The following is a 24,520-nucleotide window of genomic DNA, read 5'->3' as shown; positions in this document are numbered from 1 at the left end:
AAAATGAACTTACTTTCTAATACTTTTTTAACTACAAAAAAGTAGTTATTCTATTCCCCTATATAATAATATATAATAAGTTACAGAATATTAAAAATAAAAAGAACAGAGAGATATCAACTCCTCCTTTTTGGTTACAAAAGCATAGGCAATCATTCTTTTCATCTTATATATAGATATATGGAGATATATGCATACATACTTCTTTGTATCAATAGATAAATATATAGATGGACAGACAGGTGGGCAGACAGATGGATAGAAGGATAGATAGATAGATATATAGATAGATAGATAGATAGATAGATAGATAGATAGATAGATAGATAGATAGACAGACAGACAAACAGACAGACGGACGGATGGATGGATGGATGGATGGATGGATGGATGGATGGATGGATGGATGGATGGATGGATGGTTATATACATAGATAGTAAGAGAGAGAGAGACAGAAAGACAGACAGGTGGATATCGCAGGTAGGTGATGCAATGGGCTTGGAGTTTATAAGATCTGAGTTCAAATTTGACCTCAGATTCTTACTGTGTGACCCTAGACAAATCATTTAACCCTGTTTTCCTCAGATTCTTATCTGTAAAATGATCTGGAGAAGGAAATGGCAAAGCACTTTGCCAAGAAAATAATTGAATAAATATATATACATGCATGTGTATAAATGCATATTTACATATGAGAGAGAAAGAGAGAGCTAAAGAGAATTCAAATATATAAATATGATACCATCCCTGACATACCCTTATTATATAGTAAAAGGGATGACATGAATAAATAAATATCACACAAATGGAATATTTTAAGAGGAACATAAAGTGCTATGAGATCATATGACATAATAAAAAACTAAAACCAGTATTTTACCATAAATACAGTTTCCTTGCATAACATAAGGAAAGTATATCCTTGATCCCTATGAGAAGTCATCTATCTGCTCTGACTTCCCAAACCTCTGCAAAATATGCAACTAGCTAATTTTCTCCCAGCCTCCATTTGAGACAATCAACATCCCAAAGCTTTTTAGACAATAAGTGGCAGAGGAGTTGGGGAGTTCTAAGCTCCTGTTTATATTTATTCACCTACATGAAGGGAGGAGGTGGAGGAGATAGGGATATGACCTTCATCTGGATGGCAGGTTCAGATATCCCAGAAGGCAATCAGGGCTTTACCTGGATAAAGTACTTTACCTACATTTTTGTATACACTTTTTGGTGGGGAAGAGAGTGTTGGTTATCTTCTGTTTTTGAAAAATCTGACTCAGGATGTTGGCACTCAAATTCTCCCTGTCTCCCTGGGGATACTCAGGATCTGATTTCTGGAGGTTGTTTTCCCTACATCATGGGTGATGGCATTTCATTAATATTGCATGTGTCTTCACACAAACTTTCCTAACCCCAGCTCAGTTTCTAGGGGACCTTCTATCTGAAATGCATGAGTCCTCCCAGGGACTTATCAGGCACAGAGGCAGGCATTTTATAACCACTGCAAAATGCTGCTATATTTCATTGTGCTTATGGCCTTGGCAATCAGAGCAGACAGATTCCTGGCTTTCTAGAATGTGGGCTAATCTAAGTGGTAGCAGACATGAGGGAGTGCATTAGTAAAGTCACACTGAAGCATGAAACCCAGATGCATACACATGTATGCTAGTGCATGCAGTCTAAACCCTAGACCAATGATAACTTGAACAGATCTAGTTAAATTTCTAAAGCAGGCAGGCAGTTTGAAACCTTCAGGAATGATTTAAATGGCTTTTCCAAGACACATTTAATTCAGATTTAACAAGATAGCTACACTTAACAAGATGCTATTAAATTTACTTGGTTGTTTAATATGAATGTCTTGAAGAGTAGTCATATAGGAGATTAATAGCATTATTAATGCTGATTTATTTTTTATAATTAGTGTTTAAATTTCAATAATTTTCATTAAATTGGGAAGAGTTGAAACACAAGGCCACTTATCAAGCATGTTATAGTGGGGATTCCTTTCATCCACAGTTGGACTGAATAGCATTTGAGGTCCCTTCCAATCCTTGAAATTCTGTGGTAGCAGTAATGTGTTTATTATATGAGAGATAGCCTGGCATAGAAAATAGATGACTATTCTTAGAGTAAGGACAGCCTGAGTTCATGTCCTAATTCTGAAATATATTAGCTGTATGATCCTGAACAAATCATTTCACTTTTCAGTGTCCCATGCAATTCCCTAAGATTATAAATTTACCCATCAGTAGCCCCCTATACTGATGAAATCATAAATCAGGACAAAAAAACAAAAATATATAAATGCAGAAATATGACATTCTTTTCTTTTCTTTTAAAACCCTTATCTTCTGCCTTACAATCAATGTTGTGTATTGGTTCCAAAGCAGAAGAGCAGTAAGGGCTAGGCAATGGGGGTCAAGTGACTTGCCCAAGGTCACATAGCTAGGAAGTGTCTGAGACCAGATTTGAACTCAGGACTTCCCATCTCTAGGTCTGGCTCTCAATCCACTGTGCTACCCAGCTACCCCCAGAAACATGTCTATCTGAAGAAATGTTGAGCCTAGTTCAGAGATAATTAGTAGTCCCTAATTGGGAAGACAGAGTAGGAGTGATCAATTAGACACATTGGAGAAAGGAAAGGTCCTTTTCATATCCTTGAAATAATGATGTGCATTTCTAGATATTGAGCTAGGTAGGTGACTCAGTGGATAGAAAACAGGACCTAGAATCAGGAAGACTCAACTTCCTGGGTTCATATCTGGCCTCAGATCTTTACTAGCTGGGTGACCCTGGACAAATCACTTAATCCTATTTGCCTCAGTTTCCTCATGTGTAAAATGAGCTGGAGAAGGAAATGGAAAACCATTCTAGTATCTGTCAAGAAAACCCCAAATGACTGTGGGAGTAGAAACACAGAAAAAAAAAACAACTGCTTGATCACATGGATTGGTGGGGATATGAGTGGGGATGTAGACTCTAAATGATCACCCTAATGCAAATTTCAATGATATGGAAATGGGTCTTGATCAATGACACAAGTAAAACCCAGTGGAATTGCTTGTCAGCTATGGGAGGGAGTGAGAAGAGGAGAGGGAAAGAACATGAATCATGGAAACATGGAAAAATATTCTAAATCAATTAAATACATTTTTTCAAATTAAAGAAAAAAGCAAAAGAAAACCCCAAATGGGGTCACAAAGAGTCTGATACAACTAAAATAACAACTAAAATAAAAAACAAAATCTTTAAATAGAAATATAAACATACAGACCATGTCAAGGGCATAACTAAACTTTTTTCATATCGTGGTACTCATCTGGATGTGTGTAGACACAGAAATATTGCCCATCATGTGGAAAAAAGGGAGTTTCATAATAAAAATGGAGTTTTAGGAAAATTAATCTAGTCGTGTCGTACAGTGTGGATTGGAATAAACAGTGCACCTTGCTCCCTTGCTTCCCTTTCCTGAGCAATCCTAGAGTTGGAGATTTGTAGCAGAGAAAGGTAATCTTCAGTCTGGGGAGATGGAGAAGCCAGAGACAAAGAAAAGTCGCTTCCAGAAACAAGCCCAGACCTTCCAGAGATCCCTTTGGGCGATGCAGCTACAAATGCAAAGCCAAAGTGCCCCCTAACGTTCGCTCTTCCCTGGATTCAGTGAGAGTGCCATTGGCTGCTGCAGTCCTGACGCCCGAGCTGCATCTGGGGAAATGAGCATTGCCATCCGTACTTGTTGCTCCCTAGCAACCACCAGGCCTGGCTGCATTCAAAAGGAAGATTGGAAGGGAGAAGGGAGGAAGGGAGAGGACCCAGGAAGGGGGAGACAAATGAAATTTAAAAAAGAAATGTGCACCCATTGTGAAAAGAGAAGCCGAATTCAGAGTGATGGTTCTTTAGCTTAGTCCAGCTCACTGTACTGTTGCCATTCCCTCTCCCTCCCCCCCGGAAATGCTTTTCTCTCTGTTCTTTCCCTGGGAGGGTTGAATGAGAGCCAGTTTGGAACTTTGGTTTTTCAAAGGCCCCTGGCTCTTATTGATAGCTTAGGAGGCAGGATCTTTGTGCTTGGCTCCTTTGTCTCTGGTACTGGATCAAAAGGTCTGAGTGACAAAGTTAGAAACTTTTTTTCTGGAGTGAAAAGGATGTATGAAACTGGGTGGGAAAAGCGGAAATACTCTTGTCCCTTCCCCCTTTTTCTCTATTCCCACCCTTCACAGCCTACAACAATCCCTCCCCTCCCTCTCACCCAAGGACCTTGCATCAGACTTGAAAAAATGTAAGTGATTCACCATTCTCTTCTCCTCTTCCTCATCTTATATAGCATATAGAAATTATATACATATATATAATATATATATATATATATATATATAAGACCCTGGGTTCTACTGTTCAGTGGAATTGCCCAGTATTGTTGTCTTCCCATGAGCAATGGCTCTATGCGGTAGTTTATGAGCATTTTCTCCCTTGTCCTGACTTTTTCTAACAATTTTGGTAGTTCTGTGTTTTTCCAAGTTGGCAGAACCTAATAGAAATAACTGTCAGAATAATGTTGGAAATTACTGAGTAGCCTGCCCTAGTTCTGTAAAGACTGAATTATAAGCACATTCTATTTGTAAGAAATTTTTCTTTTATTGATCAATAAATCAATAAAAAATTTTGAGAACCTACTCTATGACTGGAAGCACAATCTTAGGTCCTTAACTACCATGTTCAGAAAAGACAAATGCATTGTGGGAAGTTTTATAAATAACAAAGAAGGTTTTTTAATTCATTTTATTATCATACAAAATTCCATCTCTAAGCACTAGCCTTATCTTTTCCAAAAAACATTTGACTGCATGTATCAAAACTATTTTACCTGAGTTACACATCGAAAGCTGTCTTCCTTTGGAAAACACCCCATCTCCAAAGATGGATGAGTCTCAGTTATATCATCCCTGGCCTTGTTTTCTTGGTACATTGGAGCTAAGGGGCTAAATCTAAACTCTCAGTGCCAGGAGACATGTTGGAGGAAGAAACTAAGCATTCATTTGGCTGGGGAAGGTAGAAGAACATCTGTGATTGGTTTTAATCACTTCAATGCATGACCCCTCCTGTTGTTTTCTGGCTGTTTTATGTTGTAGCCTAACAATGTTTCCAGGGAAGAATTTGATAAGCAGCCTCTATGTTTCCTCATGATCCTAAAACGTGACAAATAGGACTTGCTTAGCCAGCTCTCTCTTCCATTCCCCACAAGGGAGTGTTCAACCTTTCATCTGCTTCTGTTGGACTCATTAATAATAGAGACATAATTGGTGGAGCTATCAAAATATAAGTATTTCTGTAGATAAATTGAGCTTGCCACCTCTGTCCCTATTTGTTCCCTTAGAGGAAACCCAAGACATTATCATTATCCAGTCTAAGCCTCTCAAGTTACACTAAATATTGGCAATGGAATTCCAGTAAAGGGATGTGCCCCTTAGCACTGAAGCTATCCTGAGCAGCTCTCATACTGTGAAGATTGTCTTGTGTGCATGAATTTCATGGTTGATGAGAAGTGAGAGATTGCACTTAAAGAAAGGAGCATTCTTCAATGGGATCACTATTAGTAGGAATGCACATTATAGTAGATTTAAGTTCCGGTTTTAGGGAATTTGTGTGTGTGTGTGTGATTTCAGTGTAGAGGAATTCCCACTGCAGGGAACCTCTTCTATCCATCCATTCAGATCAGCAATTGTAATCTAGATCCTTAGATAACTGCCTGGGATATTAAGTTGTTCAGTAGTTTGAGTCATATCTAACGCTTCATGACCCCGTTGGGGTTTTCTTGGCAGAGATACTGGAGTGCTTTGCCATTCCCTTCTCCAGCTCACACTTTACAGAGGAGGCACTGTGGCAAACAAGGTTAAGCATCTTGTTCAGAGTTACACAGCTTATAAGTGTCTGAGGCCAGATTTGAACTCAGGATGTTGACTCTTCCTGACTTAGAGTCAGGAACTCTGGCCACTGTGCCACCTAGCTATCTTATGGACTAATAAGAGATTAGGGTAATTTGCCCATAGTCATGTAGCTGGGATGAATGAGAGCCAGAATTTAAACTGAATTCCAAGGCCAGAACCTTAACCATGATGAGATACTGCCTCTTAATGATAAGTTTAGGGTTAGCAAATTAGGTGGCTGTTTCATTGTTTATTTGAGACTCACACATACTGTCCTTGTTTTCTTCCAGTGTGCCCAATACTGACCCCATTCCTTTGCCCAGGGTCTCACTCTGTAGCCTTTGTTTGCCTTGAAAATGTTCCTTAAATTCTACTTGTTGAGGGAGAACTTGACAGTAAAAACCCAAGTTGACAGGTTGCCCTTTGCAAAAATGCAAGATTTAGCTAAAAAATAAAAAGAGAAATTTATTAATTCAGAAGTCATGTTGAAATGGCCAGGAGACAGTGTGCAGGTAGAGCACTGCCTCCTACAGGAGATAGTTTCTGGGCTTTATATACCATTTTGACAACAGGGTCTACGTGACTAGAGAAAGGATGATGATAGCATATTGGTCTCTGGAACCCAAGATGAGTCATGTGGTTATGTCCCATGCCTCAAAGTCAAAAAGTGGTAAACTGTCCAATTTAGAGGACAACATGGATGCACCCAAGATCAAAACAATGGCATCTCATTGACTACATCATTGTACACTGGCGAGACATCCAGGATGTAAAGATCACCAGAGCTAAGAGAGGAGCTGAATGCTGGACAGACCACAGATTGGTTAGAGCCACTCTTCAAATGCGCATTGTGCCTCCCCATCCAAAATGCGCCCAGAGAGTTAGCGCATTTTACAACCTGAGTCTTCTTAGAGATCCATCTTATTTGCAAACATTCCAGTCCTGCCTGGACAACAAACTGTCTGCCAAGGGACCGCTCACTGGAAGCTCAACCAAGAAATGGAACCAGTTCAGAGACACAGTGAAGTAAACATCAAAGGCAGTCCTAGGCCCAAAACAACGCAACCACCAGGACTGGTTCGAGGAGAACAACACTGCTATTGAAGACCTATTGAGCAAGAAGAACAAAGCCTTTATGGAGTGGCAAAATAACCCAAACTCCGCTCCTAAAAAGGACAGATTCAAGTCTCTCCAAACCACGGTACAGCGTGAGATCAGGAAGATGCAAGACCAATGGTGGGAAAAAAAGGCAGAAGAAATCCAGTGCTTTGCTGATATGAAAAACTACAAACAATTTTTCAGTGCCCTCAAGACTGTCTATGGGCCATTAAAACCCACCACCACTCCCTTGCTATCCTCTGACAGTGACACTCTCATAAAAGATAAAAAAGGCATCAGCAACAGATGGAAAGAACACTTCAGTCAGCTTCTCAACCGACCCTCTTCAGTCGACCAAAGCTCCTTTGACCAGATCCCCTAAAACCACTCCATTGAACAACTTGACGTCCCTCCTTCAATAGAGGAAGTCCAAAAAGCCATCAAACAAATGAGTGCAGGCAAGGCACCCAGTAAAGACCGGATCCCAACCGAGGTGTACAAGGCCCTAAATGGAAAGGCGCTCCAGGGATTCCACATAGTGCTGACCAGCATATGGGAAGAGGAAGACATGCCTCCAGAACTCAGAAATGCCTCCATCATAGCCCTATACAAGAACAAAGGTTCACGAGCAGCCTGTGACAACTACAGAGGCATCTCACTACTCTCCACTGCCGGAAAGATCCTCGCCCATGTTATACTCAACAGACTCCTGTCATCTGTTTCAGAGCAGAACCTGCCTGAATCACAATGTGGCTTCCAACCAGATCGCAGCACCATCGACATGGTCTTCACAGTGAGGCAAATGCAGGAAAAATGCCTTGAGCAGAACCTGAGTCTCTACATTGTCTTCATAGACCTGACAAAGGCATTTGACACAGTGAACAGAGACGCATTGTGGGTGATCCTCAGCAAGCTCGGATGCCCAGCAAAATTCATCAAACTGATCCAGCTCTTTCATGTCGACATGACAGGGGAAGTCCTATCTGATGGAGAGACTTCCGATCGCTTCAACATCTCCAATGGCGTGAAACAAGGCTGTGTACTCACTCCAGTACTATTCAACCTATCCTTCACCCAAGTGTTACAACATGATGTGATGGATCTAGACCTGGGCGTCTACATCAAATACTGACTGGATGGCTCACTATTTGACCTTCGCCGCCTGACTGCAAAAACAAAGACAACAGAGAGACTCATCCTGGAAGCTCTCTTTGCAGATGACTGTGCTCTCATGGCCCACCAAGAAAATCATCTCCAAACCATTGTGGACAGGTTCTCCACCGCAACAAAACTGTTTGGCCTGACTATCAGCCTCAGCAAAACAGAGGTGCTGTTCCAACCTGCACCTGGGAGGCCAATGAACCAGCCGTGCATTACAATCAATGGCACTCAGCTTTCTAACATCAACACTTTCAGTACCTGGACAGCACCATCACTAATGATGGGTCCCTAGACCACGAGATCAATGCCAGGATCCAAAAGGCCAGCCAGGCACTTGGGCGGCTGCGCTGCAAAGTCCTCCAACACAGAGGTGTAAGCACTGCGACGAAGCTCAAAGTGTACAATGCAGTGGTCCTCAGCTTGCTCCTGTACGGTTGTGAGACATGGACACTGTACCGGAAGCACATGAAGCAGCTGGAGCAATTCCACTAACGCTCCCTCCGGTCAATCATGAGGATCCGATGGCAGGACCGAATCACCAATCAGGAAGTCCTCGACAGAGCCAACTCCACCAGCATCGAAGTCCTGGTCCTCAAAGCCCAGCTACGATGGTCTGGACACATCATCTGCATGGACCCACAGCGAATACCAAGACAGGTATTCTATGGTGAACTGTCAGCTGGACTCAGGAAACAAGGCCGGCCAAAGAAAAGATTCAAGGATCAGCTAAAGTCAAACTTGAAGTGGGCTGGCATTACACCAAAGCAACTAGAACTTGTTGCCTCTGACAGAAGCAGCTGGCGAACCCACATTAACCATGCCGCCACCACCTTTGAAGATGAGCGACATCAACGTCTTGCCGCTGCGCGTGAACGCCGACACCAGGCCACAACCGCACCTCCCGTAACAACTGGCGTCCCAGGCCCCATGTGCCATAAACTGTGCGCCTCAGCCTTTGGACTCCAAAGCCACATGAGGGTACACCGTAGATGAAACTGCACAAAGACAATAGTCATTCTCGATCACCGAGAGACTACCACTACTAGATATCTAGGATATAAAATAGAGGTTTATCAGGAGCAAGCTGGGATGTGCCTATCTGTGCTCATAAAGAATGAAGGGAGAGAGGAGGCATCTGGGTAACTCAGTGGATTGAGAGCCAGGCCTAGAGACTGTAGATCCTAGGTTCCAATCTGGCCTCAGAACTTACCAGCTTTGTGACCTTGGCCATGTCACTTAACCCCCATTGCCTAGCCCTTACCACTCTTCTGTCTTAAAACTAATACACAGTATTGATTCTAAGGTGAAAGGTAAGGGTTTAAAAAAAAAAAGACTGAAGGGAGAGGCCAGAGGGTCTCAAAGTCACCTTCCCTAACCCTGCAGGAATGCTTTCCAATCTGGGGTGTTAGGGTGTCTAGGGGAAGCCTGTACCCCATATCATCCTGAGACCTTAGGTTTCCTATGTCCCATTGTTTCAGGTCTCTGCTTTATCACTGTAAGAGCTGAATCATCAATGCAGGTCTTCCCTATAACAAAACAGATGGTATTGTATGCATATATCCTCATCCTATGGGATTCTCTTTTATCCTCCCATAATTCCTCCATAGAAAATCTGTTCAGTATAAAGGAGAGCTTCCCCAACATCTTTTGGTTACCAGTGCAACCCTAAGACTATTCATTACCGCCCCCCAGGTCTTACTGTGTAATGGTCTCTCTTTTCCAGATATATTTGTGGCAAAAATAAATTTATTCATCAACTATACTATACATACTTTACCCAAATTATACCTCTTATAATCACTTCTTGTGCACAACTTTCTTCTAGAATAATTCTCATTTCTATAACATTTCAAATTTTATGTTTGTACCATTTAAAACTTTGAGGCTCTGTTTCCAGCTGATTGGAACATAGACAGTATTAGTGTCAGTGTCAAACTTAAATAAAAACAATTATTTATGGGCTGCATATTGACTAAGAAAACAGCAAATTGATATTATTTGTGTTGTAGTATATTTTTATTTAATTTGTCAAGTATTTCAGAATTATATTTTAATATGGTGCAGATCCACTCAGGTTTGGTCATCTCTGGTAGTTGATCACTGATACATGCATTGACCATCACAGAGAAGAGAAGTAACTTGTTGGTGTCCTTGAAATGATAAATAATAGATGGAAAGAAGGAAGATATCGTGAAGTGCTTTCCTCACAACTCTGTGAAACAATAATGTAAATATTATTCCCCTTTTTTTCAAATATGGGAACTGAGATTCAAAAGACTGAAGTTAAATGTTAGAGGCAGGATTTGAACCCCTTCCTTGACTCCAAGTCAGGTGCTCATTTCTTTCTTTTTCTAAAAGCTTCGATTTGTTCCTTAATATCAATTCTAAGGCAGAAGAGCAGCAAGAACTAAGCAATCAGGATTAAGTGACTTACCAAAGGTCACACAGCTAGGAAGTGTCCGAGGCCAACTCTGAACCCAGGCATAGTGCACTATCCTTTGTGCTACATAGCTGCCCCTGGGAAGTCTTTCCTAAACACGTCTTTCCTAAAACACAGGTCTGACCCTATTACCTGTTCAAAAAACATCAATGGTCCCCTCTTACACTTAGGATAAAACACAAATTGCTGTTTGTCTATTAAAAAGTCTTTCATGAATCTGGCTCTAGGCTACCTTCCAGTCTCACTTTCCATTACTCCCCTTCTCGCATTATGTGGTCCAGCCAAATTAGCTTGTTACCTTCTGTACCCAAAATCCTCCTTGCTTTTCTACAAGTTGTCCCCTAAGCCTGGAATGCTTCCCCTCACTTCCATCTCATAAAATCCCCAGCTAATCTCTGACTGCCTCTAAAGTACCCTCTCTCCCATGAAATCTATCTTGATTCCTTCCAATCCCTCCCTCCACTAGTTACTAGTTCCCTTCCATGGAAGTCACGTTATTTCCACACTGTATATATTTTGCATTAATTTTCTGTGTATGTGTTGTTTCCTTCAATGAAATTTAAGCACCTTGAAGTAAGGAATGTTTGATTTTTTTCTTTCTGTCCCCTGCTGCCTAACACAAAGTAAGCATATGATAAATGTGTTGAAGGAAGGAATGTATATTCATCTATATGAATGTGTTCGCATGCATGAATAAATATATAATATCTATTATTTATTCATCTATATGAATATATTCAGGATACATGACACCATAACTCAGTGTGCAATGCACTTCAAATCATAGCATTATCAAGAAACATTCTTTTTTTTTTTTAAACCCTTACATTCCATCTTAAAATCAATACTAGGTATTGGTTCCAAGGCAGAAGAACAATAAGGCCTAGGCAATGGGGGTTAAGTGACTTGCCCAGGGTCACAGAGCTTAAGTGTCTGAGGCCCGTTTTGAGCCCAAGACCTCCTGTTTCTAGGCCTGGCTCTCAATCCACTAAGCCACTCAGCTGTCTCCCTCCCCAGAAGCATTCTTAATGATCATCTAGTCCAGTGGTTCTCAACCTTTCTAATGCCATGACCCCACAATACAGTTCCTCATGTTGCAGTGACCCCAAACCAAAAAAATTATTTTGGTGGCTACTTCAAAACTATAATTTTGCTAAAGTTATGATTCAGAATGTAAATGCCTGATATGCATTATATATTCTCATTGCTACAAATTGAGAGGTTGAGAACAGCTTATCTAGTCCAACCCCTTCCTCTTAGAAAAAAAAAAGAAATTGAGGCTTAGATGGAGAAAATGGCTTTTTGTAGGTCACCAAGCCAACTAAAGATACATAGCTCTTGAGATTCTCCTGGTTCCCAATCCACTGCTCCCTCTTCTCCATTCTGCTACCTTCTAAATGTTCCAAAAAAAGGATTCCAGGTCTTCCCCACGCATGGGCCAGGAGCTCCCTAACAGTAAAGCCTCTGTGACATTCCCTCCTTCCTGCAGTCAGCCTGATTCTCAAGGCATTTGTTTTCACTAAGCATAGGACAGCTAGCATACGTAAGTGACTTAATTAGAATTGCACTGAAACCCTGTAATTGGGCACCTGAAGCCAGTCATCTGCCAAATTTCAGACACATTCTGAAAAGTTGAAAAATAAAAGAAACACTGTCATCATCACTTATTGAAGTGTCACTTTAAAGCTTTATCAGCAAGGCAAAAAGTGGCATTCATTAAAAGTAATATTAGGGCCTGTTATTTGTTGGAAAAGGACAGGAAATCCTACGTCATGTCCCCATCATATGCCTGAAGAAATAGTTAAAATTATTCCTTGGGAAAAGCATGGTTGGAACAAAGGTTCTCCACCTTTTTGTGCCATGGACCTACCCATTTGGTAGTCTGGTGATGCTTATGGATACCTTATCAAAATAATGTTTTAAAATAATTGAAGAAAATGCTAAATTTAAGTTACAGGTTAGTCAAGTTAACAGGCATTTATGTGCTAGACACTGTACTAAATACTGAAGAGTAAAGGCATCATTTTCTTTCCATTCAAATTCATGGACCCCTTGAAATCTATTAAAATCTAAGTTAAGAAACCCTGGTCTAGAAGCAAGACTGCTAGACTGAGACTTGAGAAAGAGTTCTAACCATTGATTTGCCAGTATGGTACCTTCAAGTGTCACTTTGTACAAATTATTTCTGTTCCCTGGGCCTTGGTTTCCCTATTTGTAAAAGAAGGTAATTGAACTAGATTTTCCCTTCCAGCTCTAGTAGTTAGGACTCTGTGAGTCTGGAAGCAAGGCAATGTCACTGAACTAAGAGTCAGAAGACCCGGGTTCTCTTCCTGACCTTGACTCTTCCTAATTGGTATGACCTTTAAGCAAGTCACAACCTCCCAGAGACTCTATTTCTTCAACTATAAAAATGGCGGCCATGGTGAGTATAGTACCTACCCTACAGGGCTGCTGTGAGCTAATTGCTTTTATGCCTTAAAGGAATAAAAAACTGAGTTACTATGGCTACGGGGACTCTTGATTCTTTCTATAGAGATGAAGACTTTAGAAACCTCCAGTAGAAGAGAGGACATAACCTAGGGAAGTATATGTCATATAAGAGAGGCCTCTTCAGTGTGAGGCTGGGTGAAAAGAGCCAAAGAAGAAGCCAGTTGAGAAGTGCAGGTGGAGAGGAGGGTTCATGAAATTGCTAACAGGGCAAAAGGAAGCTGGCATTGATGCAGAAACTGTGAATAATTCTTTGTGCACCTGAATATGCATCATCTCCAACCCATTTGGCCCATCTGTGGGGTTGGGCTCACTGAAACCACATGGAGAAAATGAGCTTGCACATCTATAAGGGAGGCAGAGCAATCATGTGGAAGATCATTCTGATGGTACCTTTTTCAGTCCTGAGCTTGTAGCATGCTTAGGCCTCAAGGGGATTTGGGAACCATATGGTCTTGACAAGTTCCAAAAGAAAATACAATCCAGGCAGCATCTCTCATTTAATCCTAGCATGGCAGACCTGAAAAGTAAACCAAAGAGATCATCTTCTTTCAACCCTCACAGAATCTCAGAGTTAGAAGGGATCTGAGAGACATCGAATCTAACCTGATCAGGAATCTCCTCTGTGATATCCCCAATTAATGACTGGTCAGTCTTTGCTTAACAACATCTAGAAAGAGGAGAACTCACTACCACCCATAGGAACCCATTCCTTTTTTATTTTAAATTTTAATTTTTCCAGATTACACATTGATGCAATTTTTAATATTCATTTTCTGACATTTTGCTGTCCATGTTCTCTACTTCCCTTCCTCCCACTTCTCCCATCTTCCCAAGAAGTACAGTAATATGATATAGGTTATAACATATATTGTCATATAATACATAATTCTCAGTTCATCGTGTTTTAAAACAAAACACATATTGCTTACACTAGAAAAAAAGTTCATGGAGGAGATAAAGTGAAGAATGGTATGTTTCAATCTGCATTCAGACTCTACTCCTTGGTGGTAGGTAGGCTTTTTTATCATGAGTCCCTTGGAGTTGTCCTGGATTCTCACCTTGTTGAGAATACTTGAGTCATTGACAAGTTGATCATCATACATTATTGTTGTTTCTGTGTACATTCTCCATTCTGTTCACTTCACTTGTAACACTTCATATGAATCTTATTTTCTTTGGCATGAGATAATTCCATACAATCATATACCACAATTTGTTCATCCATTCCCCAACCAATTATTAATATATAATTGTTAGGAACTTTCCCCTCACAGGGAGTCTAAATGTACCTTTCTACAACTTTCTCTCATTATTTCTAGTTCTGCCCTGTAGGGGCAAAGGAAATAAACCGAATCTCTGCCACTTGGCATCCATTCAAATTCTTAAAATATTTAAAATAAGAAGGAACTAAGAAGCTGTCTAGTCCAACTCCTTCACTTGATAGATGAAAAAACGGAAATGAAAAAGGTTAATCACATGGCTAAGTTCATATAAATAGCAATTGGCAATTTGAACCCATGATGTCTAAATTTAAATCTAATATCATAGTGTACTAGCACTACTGTGTACCATAATGTTTTAAGTCACTTCTTCTCTGAACTAAACAGTTACATGTCCTTCAATCAGTTTTGCTATGTCAAGAAATCAGGATACTTCACTGCTACCCTGACCTGGAGACCTAATGATCCCCAACTTATCAATTTCCTACCTAAAACATGGTGCCCAGAAGCTGTCAGCCCAAGCTGTCAAAGTGCCTGTATTTTACTGAGGAGACCAAAGCCCAGAAAAAGGAAACTATTTGCCTACAATCACCGAGCTGGGCCTACAATTCAGGCTTCCCAACTCCCCGGCCATCATCTTTTATTTTGTCCCTCTTCTGGGCTCTGCTCTAAGCCAGCTGAGGCAGCCTTTGTGGTACAGATTCCCCAAGTCTGAGCAATTCCCTCCCCCCAGAGCTTCAGTTTTGAGATCACTGTTTGACTGCCTGGTTAAATTCACCCTTAAAGGCTTCTCAAATACAGCTCAACCTGTTTTTGGTTTTGTTTTTTTTCCAAATGGCAAACAATCTACAGAAAAGTCCTTTCTCCTTCTCCTGCTCCTTCTTCCAAGTTCCTTTGCTTTGTTTTTCCACTTGTTAATCTTTGCCTTTTGCTCAGAAAAAATGATCCATCTGAAGGTGCTGAAGTGTTTACTCCCCAGTCTATCAAATTCCATCAAGTGTTGTTGTGATACTCATTTGTGAGACTACGGGGGCGGGGAAATGAATTATATTGAAGAAAAAGCCTCAGCTTGCCCCTATAATTTACAGATGAGAATAAAAACCCTTCTGCGAAATTAGGGTTGATTCTTTTAAAGGATATATTTCCTGCAAAATAAGAGGATAATATTGCAGGCAATAAGAGGCATGCAGACACCATGAAAAAATTGTGAAGAAGGTAAGTGGACTTACTTTAAGTAGACTTTGTCTTCCCACCTTTAAATCCACCTCTACCCCAGGGGCACCTCGTCCGTGCTTTCAAGTGGCTGTCCTGATTTCCACAATTCCTGACTGACCAAGCAGGGTACCTTACTTGAGCTTACTCCCTTCCCTAATGAACTTTTCTTAGAAACAGTACTGGAAGAGTCCTTAAAAGGGTTATCATGTCAGGGACAGCTGGGTGGCTCAGTGGATTGAGAGTCAGGCCTAGAGATGGGAGGTCCTAGGTTCAAATCTAGCCTCAGACACTTCCCAGCTGGATTGACCCTGGGCAAGTCACTTGACCCCCATTGCCTAGCCCTCACTGCTCTTCTGTCTTAGAACCAATACATAGTGTAAGATGGAAGGTAAGGGTTAAAAAAAAAAAGAAGTTTATTATTTCTACCCCTAACCAAAGCATGAATATAATAAGCATTCACTTGAGAAATCTTGTATGTGATAGAAACATCCCCTTACACACAGCCCCATGCCTTTTCTTCACCAAGCAATGCTTGAGGATGAATCTGAGAGATGATAAGTAATGCTAGACATAAAACAAGGAGTGTGGAATATATTGAATTGAGTGTTGTGTTTTGGTTTGGGAGAAAGGGAGGAATACAGACTTGTGTCCCTTAATAGCTAGTGCTCCTACTCCTATCTGAGATTACCTCCCAGCTATACCATATGATCATGAACTCTTTGAGTGCAGGGGTTTTTTTTTTGTTGTTGTTTTGGGCACAGGAGATAAGGTACTGGGCCTGGAGTCATAAAGATCTGAATTCAAGTTCAGCCTCAGATATTTACTAGCTATATGTCCCTGGTCGAGTCATCTAACCTCTGTCTGCCTCAGTTTCCTCAACTGGGACCCTAATGGTACCTACCTCTTAGGGTTATTATCAGTGTCAAATAAGATATTTGTAAAGTGCTCAGAATAGTGCCTGGTATAGTAGGTATTTGATAAACATTTGTTCCTTTCTCCCTTTTCTCTGAATTCCCAGTGCTGGGCATAAAGAAAACATCGAATAAATTCTTGTTGACTACCTATACTGATCAGTATAAGGAACTCTCTATATCTAGAAATGCCTTCCACTGATGCCAAATGTCTATAACTTATAGTCTTAGGCAGATGCCAGAAGGAATGAGAGGTTAAGTGAGTTGCCCAAGATCATGAGGCCATTATATTACCAGAGACAGGACTTGAATTTAGGACCGTGCCTTGCTGAATCTATGTATATATTATTTTACATTTGCAATTAAAGAGGAGAGTCTTTATGGTGTAGGCCTATTTGTACAAAATTAATACAACCCTTTTTAGAGCAGCCAAAATGTAGGTTGTTATCTTCCCCATCTCCTCTTCAAGCTCTTATAATAAGTCAGGATGGCATTCCATAGTCATAGAAGCTCACAGTGACAAATGTAAAGTAAGTGATGCATGGCAAAAGTACAGGTTTTCTTATTCCTGTTTCAATTCAGTTTCAACTAAGTTTTGGAGGCAGCTAGGTAGTGCAATGGATAAAGCACCCAGCCTAGAGTCAGGAAGACCTGAATTCAAATCTAACCTCAGAAATTTACTACCTATGTGACCCTAGGCAAGTTGTATCACATTATTTGCCTCCATTTCCTCATCTGTAAAATAAACTGGAGAAGGAAATGGCAAACCCCTCCAGTATCTTCACCAAGAAAACTCCAAATGGGGTCACGAGGAGTCAGACAGGACTGGAACAATTTAAAAACAAGTGTTAGGCATTGTAGTAGGTACAGGAAATAAAAAGACAAAAACAAAACAGTCCCTGCCCTCAGGAAGCTTACTTTCTACCTGGAAAAGCACCTACACACAGATAAGTACATGTAAAATATATACCAAAAATTACAAAGTGATTAGATAGAGGAAACACTGGTGACTTAGGAAAGCAGGCAAGGCCTTTCCTAGAAAAGGGGCCCTTGAAGTAAGTTACAGATTCTAGAAGATTGAGGGAAGTGAAGAGGGAAGGGACAAAGTCAGAGAAGTAGGAGATGGGATACTACAAAAAAGAAACACTAAATAGACCAGACTAAAACATGGAAGAAGGAAGAGAGTGGTATGAGGATAGGTGGTTAAGGTAAGGTGGAACCATATTTTGAGGAGTATAAAATATATAAAGAAAAGGGTTTTTTTTTTATCCTAGAGGGATATCCTAAAGGACTTTTATCTTTGAGCAAGCTACTAACACTTCTAAAGCAGATAGAAACGAGACTCAGAGAAATAAAATAAGTTGTCCTAGTCTTGTAGCCAAGACCAGTTGTTTTCCCACTGAAGAATCTTACCTCTGTTTTAGATTACATTTTACCTTTGGATTGATCTCATCTGAGTTATTCTTTTTCTTGGTCTACTGAGACTGATGGTTAAACTTAAGCATTATTTGCAAAACAGTTTATAAGAAGAATTTTTAAATGCTCAAGTAGAGCCAATATAGTTAATTGTTCAATCATTAAATCATGGCGTTCAAATCCTCCAGCAGAAGAGACTGCTTTGCAGTTTGAATTTCTGATGGGAATTAACTCCATTCCCCTTATTCCCAAAGTTCAGATTGCAATTGTTCATGGATGGGTAGGTAGAATTTGTACTATATGGTGTACAATTAAACCATATGTCAATAGATAGATTTCCCTCCCAAGCACAGCAGTGATAAGAATCTGAGAACAAAGTCCACATTTGCCAAAGAGACCTTGGCACAAAAATATTGCCTTCCCCCAGCTCCAACAAAGGAAGCATGCTATTGTGAAAGGAGCACACAAGTGAGAAGGCTTGAGTTGTTATCCCAGTTCTGCCCCTTTCAGACAATTTAACCATGGGCAAGTGGCTTCCCCTCTCTGGGTCTTAGTTTCCTACTCTATAAAATGAAGAGGTTGGACTAAATCTCTAAGATCTTCTATCCCCTGAAGAAAATACATAGATAAATAAGGAGATCTCTGCCCTCAAATCACTTACAGTCTAGGAAGGGACCCCAGAAAGAGTTTTTCTTGGATAGTAATAATAAATATATAAATAATAAATAATAAAGTAATAATCTGGGCTAGCTCACTGCCCAAACAGCAAGAATTTGCTACGCACCAACTATTTGTTCATATCTGTGGTAAATACTCTAGGAGATAGCCAGAAAATATAACTCATGATCCCCACCTTGAAAGGATCTTCCACTTTGAAGGGAGAAACAAAATAAATGTACATGAAATAACAACAATAAGAGAAAAACTAAATGCTAAATTGTGTGTTAATAATAATCATAACTAGGGGGCAGCTAGGTGGGTCAGTGGATTAAGAGCCAGGCTTAGAGACAGGAGGTCTCTGACCTCAGACACTTCCTAGCTGTGTGACCCTGTGTAAGTCACTTGACCTCCATTGCCTAGCCCTTACCACTCTTCTGCCTTGGAATTCCAAGATGGAAGGTAAGGATTTTAAAAAATAATAATAATAACCATAACTAACATTTCTAGAATGCCTTTGAGGGTTACAAAGTGCTTTCCTCTCTACAAAAGAGATAGTTGCATACATTTTATTCCCATCTTACAGATGAGGAGAATGATATATGGAGAAATGAAATTATTTTCCTATAGTCACTCATCTTAGTAGCATTAGAGCTAGGCTTCAAACACAAATTTCCTGACTCTCAAGTTTTGTTTTGTTTTTTTTCCATAATACTATTCTATATGTCCTCTAGAAGTTCAAAAGCAATGACTAATAAAGGTTAGGCTAGTCAAGAGAGGCTTCATAGAAGAAGTGTGATTTGAGCTGGGTTCTGAAAGATGAAGAGAGGGGAAAGAAGAGGAAAGAAAGAAGAAAGAGGGAAAGAGATGGAGGAAGTGAAAGAAAGATAAAGGGAGAGAGGGAGAAAGCAATAAAGGGAAGGAAGGGGAGAGAGAAAAGCAGAGAGAGAGAGAGAGAGAGAGAGAGAGAGGGAAGGAGAGGGGAGAAGGGAAAGAGAGGGAAGGGAAAAGCAAGTGAGAGGGGGAAAGAGAGAGAGAAGGGGAGAGAAAGAGGGAAGAAGGAGAGAGAGGAAGTAGGGGGTGAAGGGAGGGTGGGAGAAATACTTAAATACTTTCTCTATGCTTCAGACAGTACCTAGAGTGCTAGGGAAAGGAATGCATGCAAGGAAGACAATCTCTACTCTCAAAGAGCTTATATTCTAATGAGAGGAAAATATAAAAGGAAAGATAGAAATTGGGGGTGTGGGGAGAAGAACAAGGAAGTAAAGGAGAGGAAGCCAAGTTTTCCAGATGAGAGGAACACAGTAATTAAAGACACCTAGACAGAGTTAAGCATAACTTATTCATAGGACAGTGAAATCAACCTAGCCAGAGAAGAACGTGCTGGGGCATAGTGGCAGGTAAGATTGGGCTGATATACTAAAGCCCAGATTAGGACAAGCTTTGGAAGCCAAGAAGAAGCATCAAAGACTTGATTCAAAGGGCAATTGAAGATGTTCTGAGTACGGACTGGTAGAATGAAAAAGATGCTTAAAGAAAATTACCCACTTGTTCCCTGGGAACCATAACTTACAGCTGCTATGTAATACAGAACCTGGTAGAATTTATTTACTGCCCCGATGTTGTGTTTACAGCTAGTATACAATCTTACTCATAAATTTGAATTGTGGTTAAGAATAAAAACCACAGTAGAGGTAGCAAGAATCGTGTTTCAGAGAGCTTTACTTTTTGTGTTTAACGTTTTATTTTCCAAGTGTGAAAAAAAAAATGTTCATAGGTCCACGTATCTGAGGACATTGTTGAAAATGATAGCAGCACATCATAGGAGACCGAGGGCTGGTCTTAGGGTCACAATGTCTTTGATCCATGCTGGCTTTCTGGCCCTGGACACCTCATAGAACATGTCAATGGCCCAGGAAGCTTTCTGAGCCTATAAATTACATGACAGTTGCCAGGGGGAATGGGGAGGTAGATCTCCTCACTGGGAGCTCATATAACATTGAAGTCACTGGTTAACAAAATAATAATTGCCATTTAAGGTACCTTACATACATTATCTCATTTAAGCAACTATGTGAGGCAGATGTCATTATTATCTCCATTTTGCAAATGAGAAAATTAAAGCTCAGGGAGTAATTTACCCAGGGGCACACAGCGAAGATAGGTCTGTGAGGAAGAAGTGTAGCATCTCCATCCTTTAAAGACAGGTAGGAATATTGCTGAGGCAGTAAGTAGCCTGGGATCACTCAGATGAAATGGAGCTTCACATTTCATGGAATCCCAGAATCTCAGAATTAGAATTGGCATCAGGGGATAGCTAATCCAAACTGTGTCTGAGCAGGAAGTCTTTCTCTGTTTCTGATGCTGTTCCTCTGGGGCATGAGAAAAGAAGCTGTGAAATCATCTGTTGCTTCTGCATCCCAACAGATGCTCGCCTAAGGTCCTCACCTGCTGAGTGGGCCTCACTCCATTTGCAGATGTTGCCATTCACTGAGCTGGAGGGAGGAATTCCATTCCAACAGGATAAACATTCATTAAAGACCCTTTGTGTGTTGGGCACTGGGATAGGAACCAAAGTAGAAACTTCTTTTGGCTAAAACATGGTTGCTGGGTAGAGGTGCTCATAGTCTATTAGTGTGTTTACTAACAGGCATATAACATATGTGTACACACACATACACCAAATAACTTTAAAATAACATAGCAAATGAAAGATTCAGGAGATAGGTGGGGAAAAAGGGAAGTACAAAGGAGAAAAAAAATGGCATCCTAGGCTTCAAAGATTTAAAGTAAATGTTAAAGGAAAGATAAGAATTCAATAGGCAAGCTACAAGAAGGGCAAGGTAGACATTTGAAATTCAGTGAGCAAAACATAAAGGTGGAAAAAGTAGAGGGACTAGCAAGTGGCCCTGGGACAGTAAGGTGGCCATAGGGCATAGAGCACTGAATCTGGAGTCAGGAAGACTCCTCTTCCTGAGTTCAAATCTGGTCTCAAACACTTACTAGCTGTGTGACCCTGGGCAACTTAACCCTATTTGCCTCAGTTCCCTCATCTCTAAAGTGAGCTGAAGAAGGAAATGGCAAACCACTCCAATATCTTTGCTAAGAAAATCCAAAAGGGGCATGAAGCATTGGACACTGAAACAACCAAATGACAATAATAAAACAAGTAGTCCAAGTGGCTGGTGGGTAAAATACACAAGGTGTCTGGTGACAGATAGTGGGGTGCTTTCAAGGTGCTATTTGCCAAGCAAAAGTATTTTAATTTTATTTAATAAAAAAATTAATTTAGGAATAGTTGAAAGGTTTTGAACAAAGTAGCAACATGGCTAGATCTATCCATAAGGGAACCATCAGTCCAAATTAGAATCAAGGAAGAATGAAGAATACAAGTCAGAAGACTGATACCCAGTAGGAGAAGTAGAAAGAAACTTTATGAGATTGTGGCAACAGAAATAGAGAGAAGAGTGATACAGATGATGAAGTGACAAGATTTGATTGAAATTGCTTACAAGAAATGAAGGAGAGTCAAAGAAAATAGCAGAGTTTTGAACATGAGAGCTTGGATGAATGATTGCCCATGCCATTAAGAGAAACCATAAAAGTCATAAGGAAGACCAGGTTCTGAGGAAAATAAATCATCTTGGTTTGTGGTATATAGAGGAAGCTAGGTGGCACAGTGGATAGACTTCTGGATTTAGAATAAGGTGGACCTGGTTGGAATACTGTTTCAGTTTCTTACTTAGCCTGGTGACCCTGGGCTATGTACACTTAACCTCTCAGCCCCCATAGTCTCATCTGTAAATGAGATAATAATATCATCTCCCAAGGTTGTCGTGAGAATTAGATAATACATGCAAAACATTTTGCAAAACTTAAAATGACAGAAATTTTTATTATTATTACTATTACTATTATTTTTATTTTGATATGGAATTTGAAGAACCAGTAGATATAGATCAGGAAATGTTGTCCAATCTGCAACCAGACACACATATCTATTTTATAGGGGAGGGGCCAGTATTGGAAGTAGAGACAAGGGAATCACTTGAATGATAGTCACAGTCAAGGCAATGAATGAACAAACTTGGCAGGGTCAGTTTCCATTGACTTGGGTGAAGCAGAAAAGGAAAAAGTTTGTTCAGGGCAGAATCTTGGGAAGTATTAATGATCTCTGAGAGAGTAATTCCATACAATGACTAGGACAAAAACCAGTTTTCAAAGGGTTGAGGAGAAAGTAATCATTGCAGTAGCTGTGAATAACTTTTTGCAGAGGTTGGGAAATGAAACAGGAAGGAAGGGAAGGTATAGAGAATAATTTGATGGAAGGATTAGAGAAATAAAGAGTTTGCTTCTCTTTTTTCTGAGTAGAGAGCCCTTGGAACTCTGTGAGCATGATTGGGAGAAAAAATATATCTTTATGTTCATTGATCTCTGGCTGAAATTAATCATTTCCTTTAATTATTTAAAAACATTATTTTGACACATACACACACACAAATGGCTAAGAACCATTGATTTTTAAGAATCCAGTAATTCAGGGATGTTTGGAGGAGTTGTAAATAGAACTTTGTGGAAACACAGTCTCACATAGCTAGGAATTTTAAACAGAAAAAAAGAATTTCCAGTATGCAAAGGCTTGCGAGAAGCATTAATCCAGGATAAGCATCTGTACAAAACATTATTTATGAAGTACAGACACGCTTCTGATGAAAGATGAGTAAGGGATGGTGCAGACAGAAACAATAAAATGCTGATCACATTCCTATTCATCCAACTCTCCCGACTAATACAGGCAGAGACAGTATCTCTAACTTACCCAAGCCTTCTTGCATTTTGCTGAAGCTTGAAAAAGGCATTTGAAGGTGGTCTTTCTGCTGCCTAGAGAAATGATCTTGGAAGGTGAATATATCCAAAAATCCCAGAAACTTAGAGGTGAAAAGGGTCCTGGACCATTTCCAAGCAGGAATACTCTACACAACCTTGTTGTCAAGGAGTCATTTTGCTCTCTCCTTAAGGATTTCCAGTGGTGGGCAATTTACTGCCACATACATAAAGAACATTCTGCTTTTGAATTGTCCTAATGATAAGGAAAGAGGTTGTATGGTGCAGTGGGTAGAGTGTGAGCTTTGAGGTCAGGAAAACCCCAGTTCAAGTCCTGCCTCTGGCATAAATGGCTGGATAGCCATCAGAGATATAAACTGTACCTCTCAAGGCTCTAGGGCAGATCTCTGGTGTCTATCCATTATCTGCACCTTGATGATCTACATCCAGTGGAAGCAGCTTTCACACAGGGAAGTCACATAAACTAATGGAATTTCAAGTCCCAACTTCTTCAGTTCCAGAAAGAATTAGGTATACTTTCCTTAAATTGAGTCTAAATCCCTTCTCTCCAACGTATGTCCTTTGCTCTTACTTCTTCCCTCTGATTTCAAGCAGAACAAAGTTTCTTGTTCTTCAGTATTTGTAAACACTTGAAGATCATGTTCTAAGTCTGGTTCTAGGCTAAGCATCCACACCTCTCTCTCAGCTGATCCTTCCATAAAATGATCTACAGCCTTCTTCCCAATCTGGTTACTTTATTCTAGTAGAGTCAACTGCTGATTCATGTAACTGCTGGCCATTCAAAAAATGGGCAAATGGGAAAAAAGATGATAGAAGAGATAGAAATGTTCACTTAATAATGGCTAGCATTTTATATGGTGGTTACCTAGGTGGCACAGTGGATAGAATGTTGGACCTAAAGTCAAGAAGTCTTTCAATTCTGATCTCAAACACTTGCCAGTTATGTGACCCTGGGCAAGTCACTTAACCCTATTGGCCTCCGTTTCCTTGTCTGTAAAATTAGCTGGAGAAGGAATGGCAAACTACTTCAGTATCTTTGTCAAATGCAGTCATGAAGAATCAGACATGACTGAAATGACTGAACAACAAAAATAGCTGTATGCTTAAAAGCACTTTATACATACCATTCGTCTGATCCTCATGACAAA

The 24,520-nt window shown here is 40.2% G+C and overlaps 1 protein-coding gene and 1 long non-coding RNA gene across 3 annotated transcripts in view; one reads left to right on the top strand and one right to left on the bottom strand.

The window, feature by feature from the left end:
* Nucleotides 1-24,520, top strand: part of ATP10B (ATPase phospholipid transporting 10B (putative)) — a 334,196-nt gene that overhangs the window by 77,019 nt on the left and 232,657 nt on the right. The window lies entirely within an intron of this gene.
* LOC130456386 (uncharacterized) overlaps nucleotides 10,173-24,520 on the bottom strand; it is a 28,662-nt gene continuing 14,314 nt past the window's right edge. The window contains exons 2-3 of the long non-coding RNA XR_008915155.1: nucleotides 13,499-13,625; nucleotides 10,173-10,390 (exon numbers count right to left, since the gene is read on the bottom strand). This is a non-coding gene — a long non-coding RNA (uncharacterized LOC130456386). The remainder of the gene's footprint in view (nucleotides 10,391-13,498; nucleotides 13,626-24,520) is intronic.

This window comes from Monodelphis domestica, chromosome 1 (assembly GCF_027887165.1).
Source record: "Monodelphis domestica isolate mMonDom1 chromosome 1, mMonDom1.pri, whole genome shotgun sequence".
Classification (NCBI taxonomy): domain Eukaryota; kingdom Metazoa; phylum Chordata; class Mammalia; order Didelphimorphia; family Didelphidae; genus Monodelphis; species Monodelphis domestica.
The sequence above is the reverse complement of the archived record's forward strand: the minus strand, read 5'-3'. Positions and strand labels throughout refer to the sequence as shown.